The sequence below is a fragment of the Bacillus rossius genome, chromosome 2, assembly GCF_032445375.1.
Source record: "Bacillus rossius redtenbacheri isolate Brsri chromosome 2, Brsri_v3, whole genome shotgun sequence".
NCBI lineage: Eukaryota > Metazoa > Arthropoda > Insecta > Phasmatodea > Bacillidae > Bacillus > Bacillus rossius.
This window is the reverse complement of record NC_086331.1, coordinates 94,202,316-94,223,782: the sequence shown is the minus strand read 5'-3', so window position 1 is coordinate 94,223,782 and position 21,467 is coordinate 94,202,316. Positions and strand designations below refer to the sequence as shown.

The window sequence follows — 21,467 nt, the reverse complement described above, 5'->3', positions numbered from 1 at the left end:
AATAAATCTACAGACAGAGCCAGTGTTGATCAACCCTGTAATTTGTTGTTTACTAATCAATGTGCTGATATAAGGCAGAGCAGTACGAAATTTATAAAACATATTGTGACATGCTTTTTACCTGGGATTTTTGGACAAATATAAGTTATGCAATAAAGCAAGTGGTTGAAGCATTTTTGTTGGTCTCAAATTAGTGTTGATTTCATGAACTTGGACCATTGAAACCTTTTTGAAAATTTGAGAAATTTTTGGTTTGCTCTTTTTGGATCTTCCAGAAAAACTATGACTCTCTAATTTTCTCTGTTTACCAAGAATTATGTTGTAATTTTGCAGTTTCTGAACTGTTAGGGTGGATGCAAAATCAAATGAGTGGTTTACTTGCGTACTTTGTTTGGCTGGCCCAGAAAAATACCTTTCAGGCAACCTTGTGAATGTTTTTTGGGATTTTATTGTAGTGGTAATTTTGGTTTCTGTGTTTCGAGTGACACTGCTCGATAGTGTGTCCTTGTTTCCTGCAAAATGGCAGAATGGTATTTGGTTCTGTGAATGATTAAACTTCATCTGTGAATCACTGCGATTGTAATGGTTTGCTTTATAAATATTAGTAGTTTCCTTTGGGCTTCCCTGGATGCTTGTTAGGGATGCAGATTGGTTCCACTGCTAATCAGTGAATTCAATGTTTGTGGCATTGCTATACAATCTATCCAGCTATGCGAAATTGACAGGGCGAGCTTGGAACACAGAGCGAAAGTTCAGGTGGGTTCATTCAATCTACCGTATTTGTAACAATCTCTGCTTCAGATACTCCTAATCTAAGAACCTGGGCTGCTTCCTTTAAATCAGATATTTAGTGGGGCAGGGCTTCATTTCTTTGCTGGAGTTGGTTGTACCACTATAATCAGATATCTGTCAGCATACACAATGGGATGAAGTAATTTAGAATATCGTTGTGGTATTCTTCAAATGAAAGGTTACCTTCAATAGCCAGGGAGGTGCACTCACTAACTGGCGACTGGGTGCAGGGAAAAATTATTTCCAACAGCTGTCTGTCTGGAATGTTCCCTTTTTGATGAAGTTTGAGAAGCTGGCATAGGAACTCGACTAGTTTTTTATGATCTAACCCAATTTGTTTAGGAACCTTGTCAATAATATTTCCACTGGTTGGGCAAATTTACCATAGAACTGATACTCATGTCACTGCGCTGCTGGTGTTGGAAGGTGAATTTCCACAGGGGTGTGATCCACTTTCAGTGGCTGTGAGGTATAGGGTTTTTTTTCGTGAGAGAAAAACGGCAGGGTTTAGCAGTGGCTGGCCTGTGGAAGCTGTAGGTCTAGCCGAGAATTGGGCGGTATGTTCACTGGCTGTGGAAGAGTAGCTGGAGTGGTGAGCTGTTTGGCCTGTGGTATGGGGGAGATCTGCAGACCAAAGGCCAAGGGGGAAGGGCGAAGTTCAGGTGTAGTTTGGATCAATGAGAAGGCTGACTAAAAATTAATGGTAGGGATTGAAGGTAGATGCTGATGTGAGGGGAAAATACATGGGCAGGGAGGGCTGGAATGGGTGAGAGATGAGCTCAAGAATGAGGCTGGTATAGGTTACTTTGGTGACCGGGTGGGATATCAGCACCATGATGGTTGCGGAGAGGAACAGCCTGTGGGTGTGTGATAGTATTGAATGACAGGGTGCTATGGAATTGGGGGGGGGGGGGGAAATTACAGAAGAGGTGAAGTTGAAAGAGGTAGCGATACTGGCAAGATAGTGGTAGGGGTGGTTTGGGGTTGCAGTTACTCTGGGTCTGTTTTCAAGACTTCAGGGGGTGGTTTCCCTTGTTTGGTTACAGACGTAGTGTTTGTTCCAGCCATTTGTCCTTGGGAAATGTAAATCGGATCAGCAGACTCGAGGGGTGCCTGCTGTAGTGAGGCAAGTTTGGCTCTCAACCTATAAGTGAGACCAGGAATTCGCTGTCGACATTTATCAATTTATTTCTGGTAAACCTCATTAAATTTTTTGGTAGATAACATGACTAGGTTAGTAAACCTAGTGGTGACTTGAGCAGGTTGTGTAAGGGTGCGTGATATGTTGGCTTTGTTCGTCTCTTCATCCAAACTATTAGTATACCTGATGATATCGTGGAATTTACTACAAGAAATGTTAAATTCTTCTAAAGGGTACAGTGTCAAATTATTCAGTGATGGCCAGATATGATCCTCACAGGGAGCCATAAGTCATTTTCTAAGTGATTGGGCATCACCGTAGAAGGGTTGCCCAAGAAGAGCCAACTCATACACCACCTCATCCTTCAGAATATTCTTTGGATTAATTATGATACTTAGGATAGATATTGTACAAATGAAAATGAAACTTGGCTGACAGGTAGAACTGTCGGAATATGCTCTGTGTTAACTTTAGGATTAATGATTAAATACTAAAATACTCTTAATGAAAAACTTATTATATTAGATAATAATTTTATGCTATAATAATCAGTGAGTCATCACACCCTGGGAAAAAAGTGAATCTGAGGAGGGGGAATAATCGCACAAGGTCACCCATAGTTAAAACTTAGGTTATTTATGCTTGTTAAATCCAGGAACTTATGTGTCTCACAAAAAGGAAAAAAAATAATTGTAAAAAAGATATTTTGTTCAGGATTTTGGCAAACGAAAGATTGTATGTTGTACTGTTTCAGAAAAATAGAGTGCAGGGACAGAACTGAGGAAATTCCGGAAAATCTAGATTGTTTGAAAACCTTAACTAATGAACAGACAAAGTTACAAGGATGGCATGTGGTTAATCTCACGGGAGTGATGGGTCATTGGCCGTGTAACTGCATCCAAGGAAGGTAGGGTGTGTTGGCTGACAGCGCGCGACAATAAGCCATTGTCGGCGAAGGACGCATGACATCAAAGGTCATCTGAGGGCTGCCTCACTCGTAGGCTGGCGTGGGGACTGGGTTGGGCCTCGATGACATGTCTCTGGAGATAATGCTGTGGGAAGGGAGAAGGTGTGGAAGGGGAAGGGATGTGTCAGCGCTTTAGGCCGGCCAACCTCTGGGGGTTATGTAGTGCACTGAGACTTGTGTTGGGGGAATAACTCGTAAGTTGGAGAGGTAGGTTGGTAATCCTGCCAAAATGGCAGCACCCTTATGGTTTGTATGACAACACCTGGAAAACAAAAACTTATAGAGGTTACAAGAACTGAAAAGAGGGAGTCACAAACAGATATAATTACAAAATCACTGTGAACCTTCGTAAATTGCCACTAAAATAAATACCATGGCGCAAAAGTTATAACGACATGTCAGCCAGCGACTTACAAACATTTTTGTTTTTTATTTATTTTTACATATAATATGAAACTTATTTTTATAAATAGTTAAATAAACTTAGTTTTATAAGGATTAAAGGACGATCAATGCACCTAAATAACCCTTATGAGAGCCTGAACCGAACTAAGCAATCTGCCACTAAATGTAGCAGATAAACATGCTCTGCTGCCATATGTAACACCTTCACGCTCTATAATAAATAAACTTGTATCTTTGAGTGGCACTAACAAAGAAATCTAGAAGACATACTGAGAAAAAAAACTTAACACGATACATAAGTCAATTTACCAGATGGGAGCTCAAAAGGTGAACAAGCAAATTTAGTATTGAGAGCTTAAATAAAATGCTAGATCTTGTGTTCAAAAAATTCATAAAAAATTGTAACTACAGTATTTCTTTGCCATTTACCTAATAAGAGTTTATAAAGTCGTTTTCTTACAAAAAAATGTGTGCATGGAGTCCATGCACGACATAAGTGAAACATCTTCTGATTATTAGTTATAGATAGAGATAAAATACCAATATTTTTAATAGAACAAGAGATAATAGTTGAGAATAGTAAGGACGCGGGAATGATATCAAATGAAATAACTCTTTTTCCATACGAATAAAAAATTGTAGATTCTTTAAATAAAAAATATACCAAAATATTTTCCATAGATTTAAAACAAAGTTTGATTTTAAATAACTCTTAAACTTAAAGCATGCCGATATTTAGGTATTTTATGCAGCTTAACTAACTGTCAAAATGGACGTGTGTAGTTTGAGGTAGGTATCTGGCATGTGAAAGTGACAACATGGCATACGAATAGGACCTAGCTCAATGCTACTTTGTTGAGCCACAGTCACCCACAGCTACACTCCTATCGAGAAATATTCACCCCTCTTAGTTTAGAACTTAACATATTTACACACTCGTGGGCTCGTAACTATAATATGGTGTGTGTTTAAGTTAATTAAATAAAAAAATGTGACAAATAATTACCTATGTCAAACTAAGGCGTGAAAGGCTTTTTAACTGCAGAAATATTTAGTTACACAGTAAAAACAATACTCACATAACCCTGTTTAACAATACTGATTTACGCAAGCAATTAAATTAATAATGCATTGAACTAACAATATTTTCTTTTGAATATGGCCCTTGACGCGGTGCACATCATTAAGCTCAAACCCCGTTGTTTTTCCCTCAGCCCAAATACTCCTTAAAGTCAAGGTGGCGTCAGGCGCAGGTGGGTAGTAGGTAATTATAGTGTGTTCTGGGACTGGGGGTGAGGGGTCCGGATCCGCGACTTAAAAAAAATACTATTTTCATTCGATATGAAGTGCATCTCGTAGCGACAGTAGGTAATGGCTATGCTCGTAGCGACAGTAGGTAATGGCTGAGGTGAGTGTTGTTACTGCATCATACACTATAGCGATCAGACATTAAGTTGAAACGTAAAATGTTATGTGTTGGATGTGGTCTCTCTTGTGAAGATAGGGGAACATATAATACTGTACAAATGTGAAACGTAATTTTTGTTTGTAGCATAATATTCTCGTGAACGATTAATGCTGAGTGTGTTTTTTCTTTCATTAAAAATTTTAGGGGTGTGGATATATACCCAAACATTTAAAATATCTGCTTCCATGCAGCTCTGTAAACACGTGTACGCAAACATGCTCCTGCTTATAACAGAGAAATGTAAATATATAAGCAAACATTAAAATGTCTGCTTCCGTGCAGCTCTTTAAACACGTGTACGCAAACATGTTCCTACTTAGAAGAGATACTCATTTACATGTGGGTTAGGACTCTGAAAAATTTCTGGTTCCTGTGACGACAATGAAGTAGTAAGTAATTAAATTTGATGGAAGAAAAAATTAGTAAGTATTATTACTATAACCATCGCATCCGCAACGCTGAGACTTTGTTGTATATAGTTTCCATTTTTGATGTATAGTGTCCGTTTTTTGTATATCTTTTCCGTTTTTGTTCATAGTTTCCGTTTAGGTTATATCGTTTTTTTTTTCTTTTCTTGAGGATTTTATGTCGTGTAAAGCCTGGCTTTATTTCAATAAATATGATTTTACCTAAAAATTGTTTATTATTTTAACATAACACCTGCATTCCGCAAGGTAATCCAATTTTAATTTGTCTCTGAGAAATTAAAATCTATACGCAAACATTAAAATATCTGCTTTCATGCAGCTTTTTAACACGAGTACGCAAACATGTTACTGCTTAGAAGATACGTCAATAAAAATATTGTTTGAGAGTGAGGACTCTGAAAATTTTCTGGCCCTGAATGGTGTAGTATTAAGTAATAAAATTAAATCAACTAAATATTTTTTAATATTATCATTACCATAACGATCGCTTCAGCAACGATGAGACGATTATTTTGATACATGATAACATATATCATAGACTATACATATAAACATCATTAATAATTATGTCTTTAAGAATAAATGGTGGTCACAACAACAAAATAACTGGATTTTGTGGATTTTTTATTTTTTTACCAAAATTTGTGAATTTTTTGGGGTATTAGGTTCATAACAACACTGGTAGGAAATATAAACTCGACCTTACACACACTAACATACTACAGAAACCTACACCTGATGACGACATCCATTAGATTAAATCAAGTTGGCGGTCTCCACTAAACAAGATGGCTGGCTCCAGCAGACTATAATGCATGGGTTGGAGTAGGGAGCTCGATGAAGATGGCATCGTTTCGAAAAGTGCAACGCACAGGAGTTAGGAGCTGGATGACGAAGTCATCAAGATTTTAAATTAAAATTTTATTAATATATTTTTTTAAATTTTTTTAATTTTTTTCCCGATTTTCTAAGTTCATATTTTAGGATTGTCAAGATGGTGGACGTGATTTCATAATTCGGTGGAATGTTCTAGAAAAGAAAATGGCGGAATTTTCTAGAAAAGAAAATGGTGGAATGCATGATGGCCGCCGGGGCCAAAGGTCAAGGTCAAATCCAAGATGGCAGCCGAGGCCAAAAGTCAAGGTCAAATTCAGGATGGCCACCGGAAGTAACGTAATCCAATATGGACGTCGTAAGTGACGTCATCCAAGATGTATGCCGGAAGTGACGTCATCCAAGATTGCCGGTGGAAGTGACGTATTCCAAGATGGCCGCCGCGGATCCCCCGGATCCCGACCCCTCACCCCTGCCCCAGAACATACTATAATTACCTACTGCGGGTCCCTACCGCCGTGATCCACCTATCCTTGCAGCATTGCAGGGTTCAACCTGAGCCGCACGCCACCACGTGCAGCCAGCTCAAGGCTGCTCCAGCCATCACCGACCGCGCCAAAGGCCCCGGAGTGGGGATAACGTGACGTCCACCCCCAAGAAACAACCGCGTACATTAAAGTGCGCGAGAGCGCAAGAGATAAAGTATGCTGCGTCATTTCTACCTTTCCCTGCCATCTGCTCTATCGGTTCCCCACCATTTACCTAACTATTCCCCTCCTCTCCCGGTTCCCCCACCCCATAGCTATTTCCTTTCATGCGATCGGAGTTTTTGTAATGCTCGAAAATTATTACCCTCTCAGTAAAGAAGTTTCACTTCAAAAACTTTCAAATCCTCCTTAAGTAACTCAATTCATAGTTATGCAGAGAAATACTAATAGACAAGATACTTAAAAGGAAAGGAAATCCCTGTCACCAATTCTGTGAATATGCAAACATTCTGGTCAACGTGATAGCCATTTTCTTCAACCACAATCTAATAAAATATTTTATTCGAATGTTTCTTACTAAATACTAAATAATGTTTTACCTTAAATAAGTTACATTACTTTTTTTTATACACACTACTAAGAATGCCGAACGAAACTGTAGGGTAACACTGTCATATACTGATTGATGTCAGACACAAATATCGACATAGGTTTTGTGCAGAAAATAAATGAAATTTTGTTGAAATTGAACTGCTGAAAACAGAAAGTCATTAAAATTTATTTGCCTATGGGAAAATTTATTTATAAATCCATACATACATGAAGGTAGCAATAAACATTTTGGGATTTTTTTTTCTTTTAAAACCCCTTCCTCCTCTTTGCAAGAGGTCGATGTAAAATTTCATCGTACAGCTGGACACCTTGCACTATATGTTGAGGATATACGGGATACAAATCTGTGAGTGATTATATTACCATTTTGCTTCTGTGAAAAGCAATGAGGTTATCAGACTTTTAAGCCGGAATTACAATAGTTCGTCGCCTCCACCCTCCCGTCATCCGTTCGTCAATCTCGTGACATGCAGCCAATAAGATGGCCCGTAAAATGTAAACTGTCACCAATCAGAAAAATGGTAACTTCATACGTTTGATTGATGAACGGATGGCATTATAACCTCCAAACGTCTGCAAGGTTTTTGCATGTCAAATCTTAACTTGTTAAAAGGTTGAGAAGTTTGTTTAATTGTTTCGCTGCTTTCATTATTATTTTTTATCTTACGTTTGAACACATATAAAAGGTGTTTTTTCTTAACACGAGTCACAGAAGTGTAATTAATTACGCATAGTAACTGTTAAAAAAAAATTCTAAAGTGAAAATAAAATTCATTTCATGAGTTGTAATGCACAACTTATTTTATTGTTAAACTAATCTAAAAGAGAACTTTCCTACAAAGTTAACATTTTCTAAACTTTTGGCAGCGTTGAAATGAAAAAAAAAAATTCTGGTGAACCAGCGGATGACGGTGGCTGACGGAATCTGGGATGACAGTCGGACGCGACGGGCTATTGTAATTCCGGCCTTAGGCTGGATGCACATTCGCGACTTGAGGCAAAGGAAAGTTTTCCTCCTTTTAATTTCTTGCGAAGTTTTTACTTGGTTTTTAGTCACTTGACTCTACAATGTTTCTTGTTATATCTATATCTAACCAATCGGAAATCTGAAAAATTTTGCAGTAGGTATAATTTTTTATTATATATATATATAAGGAGGTATTTTATATTATTAAATTTATGGTATTGTTTTCAACTGATAAGCTTCTAAAGATTTCTTAATAGATAAAATTTTAAAAATGCCATTTCAAAAGTTTGATTCTACTTGTTAAATAAAAGGAATTTGCTAACATGGTTTGTCAAAATCCGTGCACACTTTTAAAAAATTTCATCTTAGAACGAAATAAAATAAAAAAATATTTTCTGCAGAAATGTTTTCTTTAAATGTGATGCACATTTTCGGGGTTGTTTGTGTAATGGTTTAATTTAAGCCTTTGTAATGTACTAACGTATCTTAAAAAACAAAACAACTAAACAAATCTACGAAGTTCAAAATATTTGAAATACCTTATTCTGAAATTTTATCTATATCATACAGGCGGGAAAACATACATTAATACGTACGTACACTTAAATAGACACAGATTACAAATGTTATTATAAAAAAATATTTACATGGAAAATGGTCTTATAAATTATTTGGAAAATCAACAAAATTTAATGAAACAAATTGACCAAACGTATGTTACATTTACAACGTAAATGACTTAAAATGGTCCATAATTTTTGTTTAAACTTTTAGACATAAAATTATTCAGGTTATTGTAGTTTTTAAGCGCCAAAGTCCAATGCAGAAATGTTGTTAGCGTTAGTTATTAGTTATATAACTCTGAATCTGAGAAGCCATGTTTGTAAATCTATTTAGTTACCCAATTGAATGGAGAATTTACTTTGGCCTACTCTTTATCTAAATATCTAAATATAAGTAGGCTATATGTATAAACTAGAATAAATAAATAATTGCATATATATATAAATATATATAAGATATTTAGAAGAGGCCAATGAATGAAAGATAGTTTGTATTTAAAAAAAATTCTGTGATTAATATAATCTATATTATTTGTTTGTTTTCACATAATTTTTGTCAAAAGTAAACAATGATACAATAAAATAATATGAACCTGGAAGTATACTTACTACTTATTTTTAACATTTTTTTTTAATTTGGAGTACAATTTGTAACTACAAATTTCTCTAAAACAAATTATAGAATTTTTATTTTTCTTTGAAAATAATATATATTTTATAAAAATTACCGAAAACTATGTGCGATGAAATAATTACTAGACTGTGGTATGTTTAAGTAAGTATTTAGTTTAATGTAACGGTAAGTAGTGGTAATAACTTACAGTGCAAAAATAGAGTTTGTCACAGATTACTATCGTGTTTTTGTATTGTGATTTTTAATAATTATGAACAGATAAAAAATATGTCTAAATTTATTTGATTTTAGCCTTTTCGTGAAAACTAAAAGTTTTAGATTTAAATGAGTGAAGACTATCTGAGCTGTTCAGGAGCGTGCAACCCACATCAAATTGGTAGCATCAGGAAAAAACGGGTTTGATACCACTTCGCTACGCGTAATTTACCGACTTGCAGCCTCGATGCAACTTTTGATATCGACGTGCCATGAATTTCTTTTACGAAATTCTTTATACAAATCACTATCCAATATATTTTTTTTGTGTGTTTTTATAGTTTAAAAATTTCGTTTAGAATAAGATTTAAAGAACTCGAGTGGTTTATTCAATTTCGCTTTTTACAGGAACTCTTAGCTACTATGTATATGTAACATGTGTTACAATACATCCTGTTTTAATGCTTTTAAACAGTAGCAAGGCACCTAACCTATTTAAAAGATTATGTTATTTCTAAACTACTCTGTAAGTCTAAACTCCAGATCTTTGGAAGTTGGTGAAGATATGAGTGTTGTGCTAGGGGAAATGATTCTTCCAGCGACATGAAATGTTTTGCAGTGGCCATGAATGAAGAGTGAGCAGACACTTGCAGGAAGTCAGACTTATTTCACAAGAGAGCACGGCGCAAGTTTAATGCAGAATAAACAATGTCAGTAGTTCACGGGTTAGTCGATTGTGCATTTTGAGCTTATCTTGCCACGCCACGATGTAGACGAGCATTCAAGGTCACGCGAGTTCCACGCCTGTGAACCGAGTTGATCTTGACGCTACATTGCTGCAGTGGCTTAGATAACGGAGACGCTTAGTTGCGAATTAAAAATGCATTTCCTGCTTGACCCCATGTGGGTGAGCATTAACTGCACATTGGCGTGTCGCGAACTTGCTTGACGACTATTTCGAGCAAAGTTCGCCTGAAAATAACGGACAGGACTGTCAGCGTTGCGTGTTATGCGTATGTAGTTGATAAAACAGCCGTGCAGCCAATTTAAATAAATTCATCACTATTAGTATTGATTAATAACATAGCCATGACTACAGTTTAGGCAATGGTTAATCCTATTCTCGAGACCCAAACGACAACCATTGAATTAATTTAATTAAATTAACAGTTTCTTGCCATTTACTTTTCCTGCAAGAATGCTTGATACTGTCAACGGCTGTGTCACGTGATTGTAGGCACGTTATTACGCAACATAACCCATGCTCTACTTCTATCATCACTCTACGTAAAAAGCAGATCGTCCCCTGTCAGGTCTAATGGAAGGTCTTGTGCATTCCCGGACCACCTTGTAGTCACACCTATGTTAATTTTTGAACGAAACTTTTGTCAAAAACAAAATATTATGGAATATTTGAATGACAACTAATGGAATATGGAACCAAGAGTCACTTTCCAACCAAGCAAATATACTGTCGCAGGCTGACGCCATTGAAAGCTAAGACTTTTTTGATACAGCTAATAGGTGTCCTATCTAAGAAACTAAATTTTTTAAAAGGCATTATAACACCATAAAGTATTCGCTGAATTTAAGAGAACTACAACCACACTTCAAAGATTTGATTAAATCAAAATCAAAAGTTAAAACGCTTTTCACACAATATTGATATTTTAAACTGTTTTAGCTAACTTTTTTTACTATACAAATATTTATTTTATTCGAAAAAAAATACTGATTGTATTTCCAACTAGTAAACTGCTGTGAAAACGCTTTTTGATCATAAAAATACATTATTATTTTTATAGTCACGTATTTTACGTTGCCATTTAATTACTTTAATAAAAATTGCTTAGAAATCATTTCTCAAATTTAATTAGATATTTTTCAGGACGCGCACATATGTCTCGAAAGCAATAAAACCGTATAGACTACAAAATATCCGGAAAAAAAATCATCCCCAATAAAATTTGTGATGTGTCCAAAACGAAAATTTTGAAGGAAACGGAACACTCGTCCTTTTGAACGTTTAGGAGGTACCATGTGATAATTTATTCAATAGATCAGTAGTATACATTGGTACCTCCGAGGACAGGAGTAGAAGTGAGAAGCAAGGCGCCGGTCCGCCATCTTGTATGACATTAACCTTTCCTTGACCTTAACCTTCAAAATTTGCCAAAAATACTTAAAAGTTCTCAAAATTTGCCGAAAATAGGACAAAATCCACCAAAATTTCCAGTTTTCAGGAGAAAAATCTCCAATAAATTTAAAAAAATAAGAAAACCAAAATTTCCCCGTTTAGAGGGAAAAATTTCCGTTTTAGTCCTCAAAAATATCAACGCCTTAAAAATCCCCCTAAACAGCTTAAATTCATCATGAGCAAGCCGCACTAAGCCGCCGAGGTCATGACCTTGACCATTAGGATGTCGTACCCGCCATATTGAATTATGACATCACTGTTGCAGGCCTCAAAGTGCTTTATTCACTGGAAAAAAGTGAGAAAAGTGACCTTTGTGATAGAAAAAGTGAGAAAAAAGTGATCTCCAGGAAAATAAGTGACTAAAAAGGTGACCTGAAATATAACTGAAATAAATGTTATAAAAAATTCTGATTGTAGTAAAATAAAATGTTAGGTTATATATTGATCTAATAAAATACTGACAGTTATTCTATTAACTATTTAAAAACACACAAGTTACAAATTATGCACCAGTAGCACAAAATTAAAAGAAACAAATTATTCACATACCTAAGATGGTGAAAGAGAAGTCAACTGTGTAAACTGTTGACTTAAAAGTGGTTTCCATGAAAATTCTGCCAAGATTAACATTTTCATATTGTCTAAAATGAACTAAGAATTATATTAATTAAGAAGACACCATAGGCCTACTACAAAACTATATCTAGTCCAATTTAAGAACATTTCAACATCAGCAAACTTATGTCAGAACACTCCATCAACACAAAACATCTAATTTTTTGAGTATTTTGAAAAATAGTCAGAAATAATTTTAGATTTCCTTTTCTCCACTGAGTGTTGTACATTATCAACCTCAAGCTTCTTCTCTGCAGCTTCTTTTCTGACTGTTAACACCTTCCAACATGGCCTGGGCCAATCCAATTTCCTGCATATCTTAAAGACATTTAACATGGTTTTCTGAGGACACTTCACTTGATGTGGAAGCTGAACATGAAGGTCGAACGACCGTGAATTTTAGCTGACTAGGAGCCAACTTATTCCGACATTCACTCTTATGTCGCTCGCAAGTAGCATGCTGAGATAGTGCTTGATACCCTTTGGTTGATATTTTGATTGTGACACAGCAAACATCAGTATCGTTACATTTTTTTGCCCACTCGTTAATGATATATCCATTATCATCGCGCCTCTCTAGCCACTCGCTATGAAAACGACACTTTCCCATCTTCACCACACAAGAAAACATCAAAATACTACGATATTATTTTCCGGTTACTTGTTTATCTCAAATAATAGTATAGCATGACACAAGTAATATCGCTAGCCAAGGCCCCTAAGGACAAAACTAACTTAAGACCGTAATCAGACTAACTACAGAACACACTGGCGCGAACATAGGTTATCTGCCATCACGTCAGCCGATCGATACTGTAGGGCGAATCGATTAATGGATAGTTCGACTTCAGTAGTTGTTTACGCTTTTACGCATGTAAAAAACGGTCTCGACACAATCCGTGTTATGGCAAATGGCAAATACCTTGATTACGGTCAAAAACACAAATTCAAGCATTTAATTAATGTCACTTTCATAAACGGAAATGCAAATTTTGGGCACCAATATCGAAAAAAAAAAGTAAATTAAGTGACTGTTTTAAAAAAAGTGACAAAAAAGTGATTGATGCAAAATAAGTGACTGTAAGTGAGTTAAGTGACCATTTTCGACCCCTGCTGTTGCAATCAAGGTTATTGCCACCATTAAAAAAATTCCATATTTTTAATGCTTAAAATGAGGGAAAACAAAAAAATTAATAAAAAAATTAATTATTGAAATTTTAATAAAAAAACTACCGTAATTTTAAAATTATGACACAATGTCTGCCATCTCAAAAATCCGTAATTTTTTGGCTAGAAAATCAGGAAAAAATTTTAATTTTATAAAAAATAAATGAAATATAATTTCAATAAAATATTAATTTAAACACAATGTTATGCCATGGAGTCCTCTGTTTGAACTCGGAGAGAGCAAAAAATGGAGATGGATCCTTTCTCCACGAAGTCAATGACAGACCTCCCACCACAGATATTTAGCCAGGTATTATGACATCACGACCGCCATCTTGTTTTCGTCTGCTTGTGGCCGCCATCTTGGATCTGACATATTGTTTTCGTCTTTTAGAGGGCACTTCTGTCATGTTATTTTAATGTTCACCTGCTAGAGTGCAGTTATTATTTAGTACCAGGGCACCCACCATATTGTCGGCAGTCTTGGCCACCATCTTGGAAATCTGTATTTATTACGCTTTAAATTTGGGAACAAGTCTAAAATTCATCGAAAAATCAGCAATTAATTAATTTATTGATTTGATCGATTACAGTACTTGGTTCGATCCTTGCTCGATTAAAAGATATAATTTTAGGTAAAAAATTCTTATTTAATAAAATGTGGTGGAAAGTCGTAAAAGCAGCTTAGGTTTCTACTATACCAGCGTTCCAGTATGCCGATGATGACATATTGGCCACCAATTTTGAAATCCATAATATCTGACTTAGAAATTTTGGAAAATTTCCAAAATTCATCAAAAAACTTTTTCATTAATGTTATAATTTATTGACGGATATCATTCCTCGGATCAGTCATTGGTCAATGCAAAAAATACAAATTTAATTAATATCACTTCAATTTACCATAAAAGTAACAGGTTAAAGTAATAAAACAAAAAAGTACAAACAAAAAATATCACATAGATCCTACACTATTACAGGAACACTTGCTAAAGTTAGCAATCTAATAAACATTTAGTTCTGGATTGGCTATAATTGAATAATTCTTAGCTCTAGTCGGTTTACTGAAGACAAAGACCATCAAGATTCTTAACCTAACAGTATTTTTCTTCCCGACAGAGTTTCTCGATATTGTGTTTAACAGACTGCTTCACATCATTGGAATGATAAATGGGAGTATTCGCTGGCTTGAGTGCACATTTCTACACTTTGTCTATGAAAAAATATGGTTTGCCATATACGTAGTCTTACCAAAAGTTATATTTAAAAGATCCTAACGTTGTTTCTTCATATGTAAGCTGATTGATTATGTTCTGCTTGATATCATCAAGAAAAATACAAATGTCTCTGGACTCACTAATTATATTTAGATAATAGTAGTCTTTCAACGTTATACGAAATGCAGATTTAGCCAAGTGGAATCCATTCTCATTTACCTGACCAAGCACTGTATTAGGTATAGAATCATGTACACGCATTAACGCAATTGGTTGCTGAACAGCTGTTTTTGGTGCTTGTAGGCAAATGTATTGTATTTAAATGAAGTTTGGAATTTGTTCCCCATTTCTAGCTAAATAAATATAAACATGGATATTTAAAACTTGTGGCTTCCAAGATGGCAGATGTGGCGTTGTCAAAATTGAGCGCTGAAATCCTCATCAAAGTCAACGAGCAGCGGATACACCTGAACATGGGCGAATTTTTCCAAATGGTAAGGCACAACTGAATAAGCCACCAAACCGTAGTCTCCTAATAATAACATTGTGCCAGAATTCCCATTACCTATCTACTTTCAATAAATCTTTTTTATAATGTAAACACATCAATACATATACATAGACAAAAAAAGCATAGAATGAAAACGAGGGACAAAAGATTTACGAAGGGCAGAAGCGGATAGCCAAGCTATCGGACACAAAAAATACAAAATAAACACAGTTAAAATAAATAAACACTAAGAAAATACTATTATTTAATAAATATAATAATAAAAATATATTATTGAATTACACGGAAACAGTTTTCTAAACAGCTATCATCAATTTAAAATTATTAATTAAAAATAAGTTAATTAAAAAAATATTAACTAAAAAATAATAAATGAAGCTCCAATAGGATCTTATAGAGCAAGGTACAGCGAAACAGGGGTGCACACACCCCCTTAAACCAATACTTGTTGCCCCCTCCAAACAAAAAAAAAATAATTACTCACCTAACACTTAGAATTTGATAGTATCAAAGCACGTGGTTATGGGGTTCCTTAACAAGAAAATTGATTAAACTAGTTGAGAAAAATCATTTTTTAATGCAAATAATAAACTAAAATACTAAACGAAATATTGCACTTTAGGAGAAATTAATGTTAACAAGATGAACATTTAAAATTTTGTGTTTATTTGTTTATTTTAATTCCCCTCCCCAAAAGTGATTGAAATCCCCAAAAAACATTTTCTCAATGGCGCAAATTGGCCATGCAGCCACGATGCCCAGTGTTCACTTGCTCCAGCCAAACCGTCGCATGAGAACAAAGCTTTAGGCATTCCCTATGTGGAGAGGCTGTCCAGTGTTCGCTAGCCCCAGCCACCCCTTCGTGGGAGAACAGAGCTTTATGCACTTTCTTTGTTGAGAGGCTGCCAGTGTTTGTTCCCTTGCCCCAATCACCCTACCATGGGAGAACAGAGCTTTATTCACTCATTATATGGAGAGGCTGCTCAGTGTTTGCTTGCCCCAGCCCCCCCTCCCCCCCTCCTTCGTAGGAGAACAGAGCTTTATGCACTCACTTCATGGAGACTGCCTAGTGTTCACTTGCCCCAGCCATCCCTAAGTGGGAGAACAGAGTTTTATGCACTCCCTCTGTGGAGAGGTTGCCGAGTGTTCGCTTGCCCCAGCCTCCCCTTTGCAGTAGCAGTGAGCTTTATGCACTATCTTCTGGGAGAGGCTGCCTATTGTTCACTTGCCCCAGTCACCCCGTTGCAGTAGCAGTGAGCTTTATGCACTATCTTCTGGGAGAGGCTGCCTAGTGTTCACTTGCCCCAGCCACCCCGTTGCAGTAGTAGTGAGCTTTATGCACTATCTTCTGGGAGAGGCTGCCCAGTATCCGCTTGCCCCAGCCACCCCATCGAGGGATAACAGAGCTTTATGCACTCCCTTTATGGAGACTATGCCTAGTGTTCACTTGCCCCAGCCATCCCGTAGCGGGGGAACAGAGTTTTATGCACTTATTTTATGGAGAGACTGCCCAGTGTTCACTTCCGCCAGCCACTCCGTCGCGGGAGAAGCGGAAGAAGCGACGCGGCCGCGATGTGGCGCCCGGCCAACACATGCCAAGCTCACAAATTCTCTACTGAATGTTGTTATATAACAAATAACCACACTTTCGTTGCATTGTATTATTTTTTGTTAAAGGAACTTAAATAATCATGCAAATTAAAGATATTTTAAAAAAATTTCATTCAAATAAAAAGTACCATATTGCTAAAAAAAAAATGTTCGCAGTAATACTGGATTCAGATAGTAATGTTTTTTGTTGTCCCAGTACATCCAGCAATTAAAGTTATTTGTAAACCGTTTCCTGAATAGTTTTCCAGTAATAACTACGCACATTAATAAGCATAATAAAACCAAACTAAGTCAATTGTTGAATATTAGATTATCTTTTAATCTTTTACATTGTGAAGAAAATAAGCGTTGAATGAAACATAAAACAAAATTTAAAATTATATGTTAGTTTTCGAATGTGCGACAAGAAATATTCAGTATTGTTTTCTAAAATGGGTTTTATATAATTATGCTAAAATAACCAAAACAAAGAGGTGTAAAAATTTATTCCTTGTAGAATTTCTTGGGAACTGGTTTCCAAAAAAATATATTGTAAAAGTACATAACATATTTTCTGTGTAAGAACTACAAAGACTCTGACTCATATAGGATGGTGAGTTATGTTTTTAATAATAAAAAGAAGCACATATATCACGTCTTTTGTCATACAAATGTTTTATAGTTTTATTAATTTCGCAAATACTGCAGAATGTGTAAGAAATGTGCTAGGCAGTGTCTGCCAACCAGTCAAGGCAAAAATTTCAATACATTTTTAAAGATAACAAAACAATTGTTTGGCTAATATCACAGAAATTGGCGAAGGAAAAAGTAAATTAATGTATCTTTCCATCCTTCTGAACACTTATTTTGACATAGAGCAGTTTGAACCGTATTATTTCTAGAGGTTACTCTATTTTCAAAAAAGTTTATTTCCAAAATCTCTTAAATTGGATTGCAGTTATATTTTACGAAAATTGTTTTTGGTAGAGGTAGTTCTATTTTTCAGGTCTATTAATATTTTTTTAATGCTTCCTGTTATCTTTCAAAAGGTACTACATACACTGTTTTCATCGATTTCTTTGTATTTAAATTTTTTTTTTCATTCTCTTATACATTAGGTTATTTTCAAATAGGGTAACAAAGTGATTATCAAAATACAGGTATTATAATTATTTTTTCAGTAACAAAATGACTTTGAGAGACTGTGTCTTAATGCTGAGCAAAGGTTGTATACAAAAATCTGCCAGTCTGCAAGTCCAGCATTTTACAAGGACAGCACAAGATGGGCTATTCTGATAGGATACCTTAAAGCTACAGAAATAGATAAATGTGCATTTCACAATGAATCTTTCTTTCCTAATTTTTCTATTAGAAACTACAATCTACGTGAACATACTTCATTTCACAGATTATAAATTTAAAAAATGTTTTTCATACTTAGGAATTTTTTTCCAAAAATTTTAATTTTCTAGTAGCCAATACTTTTTTATTTAGTTTAAGTCATTAACACATCTTGTAAATAACTTTAATGGCCAGTTTCATACATGTGTTGCCTTTTTAGGTTGTTTAACTAGTGGGAAATTTTGAATGACAATTTCTTTGCCTTGAAAGTTTTTGCTAGCACAAAAAGAAACAAGAGCGCGCAATATTGCCAGTTCGTGTGTGTTAAAACCTTTTACGTTGTATCTCTCTCTCTTTAAGTTGTAATAAAAACGAATAAATGCATTCTGAACTTTTTGAATTCTTTGTTTAGTTTTCTACTTGTGGCGAACAAATAGACCAGTGTAATGATTAAAATGAGACAATACAACGAAATCAAAACTTCACCTTTATGTTAAGAGTTAATATATTTTATTTTTTAAGTTTATTTTAAACGATGATATTTGCTTTCTGTAATAATTTAAAGGCACAGTATTCTTGGATCAACATATTTTGCTCGTGAAGACAACGCCTAAATTCGTGCTCTCTTTATATGCCTGAAATGCAGTACTGTCGTTTGGCATTCAAATTTTATTGCATATTTTTTGAGCTGATAGAAATAAAAATTAATTTATACTCATTACTTTATTCTAGCCGTATCATATGATTTACTGTTTCAGGTACGTTTTTAGGTCTACGTGAAATAAGAAAATTATAATCGTCAGAACACTGTTAAAAATATGTTTTATATGGGAATTGCAATATGTGTATATATATGGAGAAAAGTAAAGGTTCTAATAGCCTTGAGTAGCTCCGGATGTAACAGTTCAGTTCCTTTTGTTTACTTACAAATCTCCATTATTCGTGTAGACTCAACTTACTGCTTAAAGCTCTCTTGATATTGCATTTACCAAGAACAATCAGACACTACAATAGCTGAATTTCTAGTTAGAACAGAGCATGGGCGTACCCAGAAATTTTTTCGGGGGGGGGGGGGGTTGGGGTTTCCCATAATTTGTTAAATGAAAACTCACCTGCATATTTGTAGTTCCTGATTATGTAATAGTATTTTATCTGAACTGGTCACAATTATGATAAATAATACAGTCAATTAACTCAAGAACAAAAGGTTTTTTTTATCGTACGAAAACTGTTTTAGGTATATGAAGAGTTATTTTCAAATTTGGTTTCATTTACAATACACAATTTATGTATCGTTTTAGCTTACCACTTTGCCTTGCTCTCAACCCTGATTTCATTTTTTTTTAGCTCTCTTAAATATATAAAGCATGTATTGAAATATGGTTTCTTACAGACTTTACAGTGCAGTGCAGCATATCCTTCATACACACTGACATGACTATGTTCAGCACCTGAACCAGTAAACAGAGATTTAGCCAACTAATACAGATATAATAAAAGTATTGACAACAACGAAAGTGTGTTTTTTTACTACAATGTTATATTTATGCATAACAAGTTAAGCTTGAGGTTAATTGCTTTTCAAAAAGCTCTAACTTTACAAATGAGCAAAATAAATACGTTAAATTAAAATATTTTAGGACACATTTGACATTACCTCATTAAGTTACAATTATAGCTTACAAAAATAAAACATCAAATAATTTTTTTTTACATTTAAAACATACACACAAAAGATAACATGTTAATGTTAAGTAGGAATTACAAATTACAGTCGTAATAATTTCAATTATTGTATACAATAATTACTGAACTATTTAGAAATATGCTCAATCAGATAATAAAAATATATAAGACAGCAAATGTGATCAATTATTTGCAGAAACAAAATACAAATCAAGTTGATACATAAATGCGCCTGGGCATTTTCAGAAACCTCGAGACAACTTCTTCTGTTTTCACCTGTATACTGCGGTGCACAGAAAGAAGTGCTAGTCCAGTCAATCTCGTCTCGCCCATAGAGTTTCTCAAATAAGTCTTCAACCTCCTTAAATCCCATCGACTTATTTTTAAAACAACCAAATGGTTTGTTCTTAATAGTGAAGTATTCTTTGTACTGAAGTTTTCTATATTGATGCTTTACTGTATATTGTTCTCTTATATATTGTATTGGAAAGTTAAATCTCAAAAATCAAAAAATCATAACCAAAAAACGCAGCAAAGAATAGAAATGAAATAGGTACGCAAACCAATCGAATCACATCCAATGCAGTAACGTTCCATCCTAAACATTTTTATAGCAAATATTAGCTGGCGCCATAAGTGAATACATTTTAATAAGAATTGTTTTTGGTTACATACGTTTAAATACAGAAATAATTTTGAAATAGTTTTGATAATGACCATGTAACCACTAACCAGAAAGTCTACACTCTAAAACATTATTATACAATTAAAATATTTTAAGTATGAACCGACATTGCCCCCAGTTTATGAGTTAAGTATGCAGAAAGACTATTTATTTTCACTAAACACCACAACTGAAAAATTCACAAGTTACTCACAATAATACTAAATATTGTATTAAATGACATGCAAACCTCGTGGGAGTAGACCCTCTTTGGCATCAATTCGTTTACGTTAACACTACACAACACAGAAACAACGCCATCCGCCAACCTGTGTCCAAGCAGTATGCACAAATATCAATACTTAACGTTACCTACCCAGTGAGGGAGGAACCATAAACTACATATTAGATAAGGAGGAGTCGAGGAATATCGATTCTCTCGACGTGTTCTGTACACATGATGTCTCGATCTATCAAAACTAAAAATAGATGTAGTAAATCATGCATACAACCGATTTTATTTCCATTTTTGTTTGCGACATGCCTGACAAAAATTAACATATTTCGGGGGGGGGGGGGGGTGTTCAACCCCCAACACCCCCCCCCCCCCCTGGGTACGCCCATGGAACAGAGTAACATTCTGTGTCAAGAGCTTTAGACATTCTGAGCATGTATGTCCTGTCATCAGTGCGAAACTCAGATTGTTTTTCACTGCCAAATATGATTTTTTAAGGTGAACTTTTAGCTGTAAATAAATACATTTAAAAGTATATAGTTTGTAAATGGCAGGAATTACTCTTTTATTTGATATGGGCAGTATCCGTATATCATTGAAATCAGTTGGGTTTCAAATTTTTTGTATGTACAATTATATTAGTGATATTTTCCGTTAATGCGGAAGTCACAAATACGCAGTAGAGAAATTTCCTACTTACATTATAATGGCAAACTACATTAGGAATGCACAATTTTATCATAACTATAC

The 21,467-nt window shown here is 35.0% G+C and overlaps 1 protein-coding gene across 1 annotated transcript in view; it reads left to right on the top strand.

Annotated features, from left to right (window-relative positions):
• The window catches only part of LOC134528927 (uncharacterized), a 79,066-nt gene that overhangs the window by 31,142 nt on the left and 26,457 nt on the right, over positions 1-21,467 (top strand). The window lies entirely within an intron of this gene.